This window comes from Macrobrachium nipponense, chromosome 11 (genome assembly GCF_015104395.2).
Source record: "Macrobrachium nipponense isolate FS-2020 chromosome 11, ASM1510439v2, whole genome shotgun sequence".
NCBI classification, from domain to species: Eukaryota; Metazoa; Arthropoda; class Malacostraca; order Decapoda; family Palaemonidae; genus Macrobrachium; species Macrobrachium nipponense.
The window spans coordinates 17,171,276-17,180,342 of record NC_061087.1 but is presented as its reverse complement, the minus strand read 5'-3'; the positions used below and the strand labels follow the sequence as shown (position 1 = coordinate 17,180,342).

Genomic DNA, 9,067 nt, shown 5'->3' with positions numbered 1-9,067 from the left:
GATGGCCCAGGCAATGTGAACCCGTCCGCCATAACAGGATCTCTCTCAGCTGTAAGGGTTCGCCCTCGAGCAAAGGTTCTTAGAGGATGCTGAGAGAATCCTTCCGAGGGAACAGTCACGATCTGAAAGCGAATTAGGATGCGTAGGAAGAAATGAGGAGAGCGGTTACCAGAGAAATAAGATATATCATTTCACTGATGTGTGAAGATGGGAAAATATGAAATAATATCAAGGATGCGCAGAACGAGCAAGTATTTCCTCCTAAACAAGGCTTCAGCAGGAGGCTTCCACATCAGCTGGGAGGCGGGGAGGAGGGAGGGGGAGGGGTTGGAATGGAGAGGCTCCTTCTGGCAGAATGATAAAATCAGAGGGGAAATATATAATGTAACAAGAAGGATGTGGCTTGAGGAATGAGTTGAATGGTTGCGCAAAAACATTATATATGCTCAATATATCAGTGATATCAGTAGTCACTAGCGAAATTTTCATGTATTGAAAATGTTAGTAATAATCAAAAGTAATAAGAGAGTTTATGCAGGGTATATAGTATTTAGTTTTAAACAATAATTTTAATGTACTGTAGATACATTGCCAATGAAATGATCTATTAGATAGGCAAAAATAGAGAAAAATTGTAGTATAAAGAATCTATAATTATTATTCATTCGTTAAGGAGGATTTCCCTAAAATCAAATTGCAAAGATGATTTCAGATCTGTGAATTTGTTCAGTCTCGGGCATCATTGGGTTAATATAAAGAGGCATCATTGAGTTCATATAAAGAAGTTTCTTGGTCTCATTTACATACATTTCATTCAATTTTAAATACCTTCTAAATTCCAAATTTTAGCCCACCTTACGATGATATTTAATGCGTAAGTTATTTTCAAGCACTTGTGCAATTACGCTGTTATTACCTAAGCTTATTTATCACCTAAGTCAGAGCCTTCCTTCAGTAATGCATTCACTAATTCCCACATACCAGAAATTTAACACTAATTACGAGCCTTCAGTTGAAGTGAAAAAAAAATGACTTTGATCGCTTTGCATGTATTTCCACCAAGCCCCTTGTAATAGCCATCGCAAACACATTAATTACGATACGAACGGTAATTTTCTTCGTTCATTACGTACGTAATTAAAGTAATGATTGTATCACCTAAATGATCTTTTCTATACCATTTATTCCATAAAATCCATCATGGTTCTGGAAAATCTCAACTGAGTTGTTTTCTTTTACTTTGCTCCCCTGTTGTTGTTTTAAATTAGAAGGAACATCGTATAAAAGTGCTAAATTAGATAAGAATAATTGTTCCTACGTAAAACCCTGGACCATATGGACGGTTTTATACTACTGTTTTCAACATACTAAACGAATGAAAGGCATCATATTTGGCATAAGGGGGCTTATTTCCCTTTAGTCTGATAAAACAATGAAAAAGACTTCCATCAGTCGTAAGCATTTCAAATGATATGTAATTTTGTCTACATGCTTAAATAACAGTTTTGGCAATTTCCATTACGTGTGAAAGGCTTCACCTGGGTTCTAAAACAGGGTCAATTCTTTTTTTTTTTTTTTTCTTCTTTTTTTTATTTAGGTACAATATTATTTACTTGCTCCAGTAGCCTTGACCTAGACGTGAATTAGTTTCACTTACATGTTTTGAATAAGTACTCATGACATCCTCAGGTCACCAATTAATCTAAATTGCTCGTCTGATTACTCCCCCATTTCATCTTTCATGTCATAAGATACAGAAAATCATATGTTTCATTTTTCTCTCATGCGCCATATTTAAACTTATTTCTTCCCTCTTAAAGCAAGAACTCGTAATCAAGACATATTTTACGATAGGCTGAGAGAGACATTTCGTGAATATCCTTCCTATCTTTCCAAAGACTTAGGCGGCATCTCCATCTCCCACCTGAAGAGAGTACACGGAACCGACAAGACTTCGCCAACAAATGCAATTTCCTTTAGTGGGGAAAGATCGCTTCAATAGGGTATCTTCCGAATTGGGAAAATGCTTGTATCTTGCAAGCGTATGTGCTCATAACTGCTGACATATGTGAAGGCGCACAGACGCACACATACATACTGTACACACACACACACACATATATATATATATATATATATATATATATATATATAGCAAGATATCAATTATATATATATATATATATATATATATAAATATATATATATATATATATATATATATATAATGCAAGATATTTTTCAATTATATATATATATATATATATATATATATATATATATATATATATAATGCAATATATTTTTCAATTATATATCAATAAAACCTAGCATATGCAAACTCTGTATTCGATATTCACTAAAAACGTTTTCTGGTATCATATAAATCCCCGTGTTCCGTAATTGGCTAATTTTCCTAACGTCGACGTCCAAAGGATAAAATGTCGTTTCTGAATTTTAAGTTTTAAGCACAAATGTTAAATATTATAGAATTAGCTCTAATTTAAAAAAAAAATAAATATAAGGTGAAACGAGATTAAAAGTAGTATCATAAATTTCTTCCTGTGTTTAGAGTCCAATAATTGTAAACATGTGCTCAAGAAGGATATATTTCGTTATTTCATGGTAAGAAACATTTATAAATTCTGGATTCAAACTTACTAATGCAATCTTTTTTATATATATGTACGATGATCACTGATGCAATTTATTATAATTAATAGCAACAGAGGACTATGTGCACTGTGAATAAATATGTTCATTCATAATTTTATTACCTTGTGCAAAATTATCACTATTTTCCACACCCATCACTTGTTCAGTTAGTTAACACATTCAGTTTTTCGAGGTTCCTGAACCTAATCATTGTAAGGTAAGACACCACTGACCTCCATAAATCCATTACTCGTACCAGTTTTATCTTTGAATATTTATTTTAAAAATCCTTTTCCATAATACGTACATCAACTCTTGTTTTTTTTTTTTAATTTTTAATTACGAAGTTGCCAGAGTACCAGTGATTAAGAAAGAAGCTGGTAACAGAAGATACAGATTCAATCTGGAAATCCTCCTAGTTTTATCTAAAAGATTTGACCCCTAGCGTTTTCTTTTTATGGAAGGTAGATGATGTTGCTTCGTTGTATTGTTTTTGAATATTGTAATAAGGAAAAAATGTATAACTAACCGCTTCCGTACAATTCAACGATGAAAAACTCTTAATTTTGCAAGTAGTAAGAAGCGTTTATGGATCAAGGATGAATTTCAGAAATTGTTACCTTATTTCTTATTAATTAATAGAATTATTGTTCTAAAGTTCCGTATGGAAAATACACGAGGAGATTAAAAAAATAAATAAAAAATCAAACAACATGAATTACTCGGAAAATCTGATATTCATAAAATCGTTAGTGCCCACTGATCGATGAAAATTCTCTACAGAACTGATTAGTCTTTCACAAATTACGTTAACAACTAAAAACTCCATTTCAATGGGCTAACATTTGCTGAACCGAAAACAAATGATTTTACCTGAGAACCACTATTTTAACCGAGGAGCACTATATCATAGTGACCTCAGAAGAACAGACAACCGCCCGATTACTTTATCGAGAGGCTTCGAGGCTTTAAAAAAGGTCGTATGACCAAAATTAATAACACTGGAGTATTGACAAAAGTTGCCTCTCAGGATTGAAGAACCCGGATAATCGGACCGCTTGTAAATGCACTGAGTTCAGAACCTCTTACCAAAAATCCCTGAACTCTTATAATACGACTGAGTTTTATTACCTTATGTGCACCGGCAGTTACACCTATCTTTTAACCGTCACTTAAAATGTCTGGATCCTTTACAACTACACATTCAGCAGGAGGAATGACTGTGTACGAGCAGATATGAGCGATACACAATGCCTCAAGGAAAATGATTTTCTCAGGATTAATTTTTTTTTTATGAAGGCTCATCATCAGCCTCGCCTGAAATGCTGTGTGACACAAAGGGCCACAAATACTATTAGAAGCAATTTCTTTTAGTAACTGACGGGTTTTCGCTGAAATGTTTGTGGGACATTTTACATCGAAAGAAAGGGTTTCTTGCTGAAGAAACCCGCCTGTTTAAGTAAATTACGAAGTTCCTTGGCTTTAAGTCATTTAAACACATCAACTCAAATACTCCAGGCTGTCTTAGCACATAGCGCAAATACTGACACTTGATAAACTGATAAGTAATAAAAGGTCCCATTCAATTCAATAATATAATGAAGTACAAGTGAATGTTCGTATGTGATATGTTACAACTTTTCATCTTCATTTTTTAATAATTACTATAAAATAACCTCAGTATTATATAGAAATGACTTCTAATCCCTATGGTTAAATCGTTTTCTAGTTATCATTAATCTGTATTACTTTTTTCACTGTAATCATGTAAGCCTTCATGATACCACTAAGTTCTGAACGGCAGATAAAAATTCCTTAAGAATGAAATGGGAATTTTATAGTACGCTTCACTATAAAACATGTTTGATAACAAGCTTTACCATGTGTATAATTATTTCATGAAACGAGTCAATACAAATAATTTTTGAAACAATTTATTTTTCTATAAATGAACAGTAGCCCAGTGGCCAGGTTATTCTTCTCCTAATTCTCAAATGTTCAATAAAAAGTGATTGTATGTCTGACTGACTTTCAATGAGATAAGTCCTATTTCGTTAAAAAATTTACTTTTAACTGCCACTTCTCTTGAGAGATAAACGCAAATTCTTTATCATTTGAGAAAAATCACTTTCCAAAATACATGTCAAAAGAAAAATAGATTAACAATTATTAATTTAAATTTTTATAAATCACATGCAGTACAGTATCCAGTTTGCAGTTCTTTTTGCTTTTTAATGTTTGTGTACGTATTTACAGGGTACGTTTCTCTCTTTCCTCGCATTTCGTCCTCTATTCAACGACTTTCAGTGCATTTGCAAACCTAAATCTTCCCAGTAGCCTTCTCAGAGCTCAATTTCTTGCTGCGAATACAAGTTTTATGGCTTCCCCAGGGAAAGCAGCATTTTAACGAAATCCGTTGCAACCTCCGGGTCGTTTATATCTGGTGCTGATAACGTGTGTTCAGTTGGGGAAAAAAAAAGATTCTTTGATTCTGTAGGTCACTTTTAAAGAAAGATTTTATATCTTTCTTTAAGAGTGACCTAAAGAATCAAAGACTTTTTTATTAGATGTATCCTACTCTCAGCAAGTCTAATTACCTGAAGAGGCTGCACTTGCTTAAAATTCATACGAAAGTCAATTACGTTATCGCGTCATGTAAAACAACAATTATTATTTTGGAAGAATGGTGCAAATATTTTTTTTTATTTATTTAGCGCAGTAAAAAAGTTCCCTCGAACGCTAAATGTCGTTAACTCGGCGCTGAATGTATATCAAACTCAAACACATAAAAATAAATACAGAATACATTTAAAACTGTCTCTGCTCTTCTTAGAACATGAATTCCGGGTATGACTCGCGAATAACCATATCTCTGTCATTTTTCCCAAGGGAAAAATGACGGAGCTGTAGAAGAATTTGCACAGCAACATGCCAATAAATAAATAAAAAATAAAAACTCAGGGAAACGGCACTTCAAAAAATATAATAATATAATAAATGATACCATTAATCTGAACACGATCTCATAGAACAATCTTCCGTGTTCAAAATGTTAAAGGGCGAGATCTGGTTGAAAGACTATCAGGGGAAAGAAACACCGATATTTTTCGACAATTCTTAGAGTATTATTTTCTACAATGAGTATTTTTATCATACATTAAATTAAGGATAAAGAAACATTGCTCTAAAATGCAGTTTTGATGGGAACGCTGGGTAAAATAAAGTGAAGTGGAATTGTGCGATTATTTCTGCCCAGTTGTTCTCATGTTCTATTTCCTATAAATTATTAATCCTAAAAAAAAATCCCTGCGTAGAACCTATTAGCTATAATTGTCGTGTCAAAAAGAAGATTAATATGACCGAGATCTTCATCTTAGAAAGGTTTTATTTTTAACTTGATGCCATAATTATTCAGGGATTATGATTTTCCTTTTATTCTATCAATTAAGATTAATGAAGGAATCGCATGAATATTCATTCTTCGTAATAGCTTATAATCAATGCTTGTCATAGGAAAAATGCTAAAAATGGAACTGAATTTAACAGAATGGAGACAGTTTTAATAAACAACTGAAGCTTAATTTTTTTTGTTACTCATCTCTGAATTCTAAAGATTTTCATCCTTTATCTTCAAAGTCATTCGACATAACATAATATGCGCACACACATATGTATATACGTATAGTGAGATAGATCTTGCAGCTACTTCGTTGTTTATCATTTCTTCGTGGCTTATACCTTTATTTATATATATATATATATAATATTATCTATATAATATATATATATATATATATATATATATATATATATATATATATATATATATATATATATATATCTATATATATATATAATATATATATTAATATACATACATATAGATATATATATATATATAGATATATATATATATATATATATATATATATATATATATATATATATATATATATATATATATTTATATATATATATATATATATAGATATATATATATATATATACTAAATATATATATAATTGCTGAATAAGTTTAATATAACAGCTAACAATTTACTCAGGTTCTCCAGGTATTAAAGATGGATATGAAACCAATTATATTCACTGGATATGCGACAACCGAGTCTTGATAACCCTAAGTGGTTTATGAAGTTATGTGCTGTAATAAAGCGTTTCTTCAATGAATGCTTAGCATGCAAGTGCAAAAATTAATCTTCACCTTTGTGTTAAACGTTTAGATATGACCGAGAATTAACGGTAATAAAGAAGAATGATATACAGTGTTGGCGTTTGACAATAGATGAATTAAAAAGTTCACGTATAATAAAAGAAGAAATAAACTAATAGTTCGATATCTGGAATTCCAACACACATTCTACAAAGGAATAAATTCCTTCACCAGCTGCATTCATCGTTGAAAACGCAAATTAACCATTTGCATGAATGAGCTCAAAGCACAAAATGTTGCGTTTCACTTCTGGTAATGTTTTACAAAATGGGTTACACTGGAAATTTACTTGCAAGTATATGTTAGCTTATTTGCTGAATCAGATGATGAAAGACAACAAACAAAATGTGAAGTAACACAAGCACACACATTATATATATATATATATATATATATATATATATATATATATATATATATATATATATATATATATTGTGACGTTTATAGATCGTTCCGTCTACCCAGATATTAATTAATTAATTTGATTTGGAAAACGGCAGCCATTTCTTCCAAATATCAGCTGATTTTTAGGAAACGCGGGAACCAAAACCCGCCAGCCAGAGGTAGAGAGTTCCCCTGTTGGGGGAATATAGTCTTTTGTCAGCTTTAGGGACGTATCTCGAAGGGAAGGATGTAGGCAGATTGGTACTTCTTAGACCTATATCTTAAGCTCCTTTTCCTGTGACCCCTCTGCTGGCTGTATGCTCTGTTTCCAGGATTTGCCTTGCTCGTGGGGGGTTAAGCTGAATCCAAACACCCAAGCAAACCACCTGGATTCTCACCCCAGTCGACTGCAGGACGTGACCTCGGACGGATGTCCAACCACCTGCCTTCCTGTTAGGCCTATCCAGGGCGTGAGTGGCGCGCCAAGACACCAAGACCTGTGACAAAGCCAGGCCACGTGTTTCTACAAAGGTCCACACTGAACACGACATCCAGGTACGTCTTGTGAAACAGCATATTGCCAGTCTCTCCCATCCTATTATCATTTTGATCCTCATTTTCCCAATTCAATTTCCAACCAAAAAAGAACTCATCCTTTTGTTCCCTCTCACTGCCTCATGGCCGCATGCTTCCCCTTGTGTGATCGTCCCAGACGAATGAAGTCATTGCATACCTCAGTGAAACATTAAAAGTTCCCTTTCCCCAGTGTTAGAGAACGAAGTACTAATAGTAACTGATAAAAAGAAATCCTTTTTCTTTTATCTTGTTTAATCTGGGATTCTTTTCCAGATTCCATGAGTCACGTGCCCAGTCTCTCTGCCCGCAAGTGTTGCATTACCCAAGTTTATGAAACCAGCTTCACGAATCCATTTTGAGCCAGCTATTATCCATTTGTGAGAATTTTATAAGTCCCAATGTGTGGACGCTGTATTTACTTTTCTCCAGGCCAGTACGAGCCTTTTGTAAATAAATAGCTGTAAAGTTTTAGCTGAGTCTCTGGCGACCTACCTTTTCCTCTAAAGAAATATTCATTAATAATCAGTTTTACGGTAAGTTAAAGCAATTTCCTCTATAAATCCCTCAATTATTTCCGTTTATGTATATAGCCTCTCTCAAGGCCGGGCTAATACGTAGAAGTGGCGACCTTGCCAGGATTTGAACCTAGCTTGCTTAAAAAAAGCTTGTAAATCGTGTTATCCCTTGTAAAACGAATGTAAATGTTTTTCAAAGCGAAAAAAGAAAGCACACTTGCAGGGAAAGAAGACAGACACTGACTCATGGTAAGGTATACCATTCTTTTGATATGATTATTCTATAACAAATGTTAGCTTAAGGTACGTTTAAGTATTTTCCTGATGAAGTGTTTAAAAGAGCGTAGGTAGAAATCTTATTATTGTAACGGCGAATGCGCCAGAGCTTTATTTTAGTGGCGAGCAAACAATTTGCCCCGCGAATTGTCTGTTACTTTGTGCTGTCCTCGTCAGACGAGACAAAGCACGTGTGTAGAATAGATGCCAGAAAGAACCAGATCAAACTAGGAAGTGCTTTGCCAGGGTTTATTGCTGTGTTTGAAAGCCTAGCTAGTTAGGAGTGTTTTACTAATAGTTACGGCAAAAGAAGTGTACAATTCTTTTGTCTGTGATATGTTAGGGAATTCATTTTTAACTTAGTTTTCATTCCAAGTGTTGGTAACCGCTTTGCTCTCAGCTTAATTCAGCTTCGCGCATGTGCACT

At 33.5% G+C, this 9,067-nt stretch overlaps 1 pseudogene; it reads right to left on the bottom strand.

The window, feature by feature from the left end:
• LOC135213813 (uncharacterized) overlaps positions 1-7,824 on the bottom strand; it is a 91,793-nt pseudogene extending 83,969 nt beyond the window's left edge.
• Between the last annotated feature and the right edge of the window lie 1,243 nt (positions 7,825-9,067).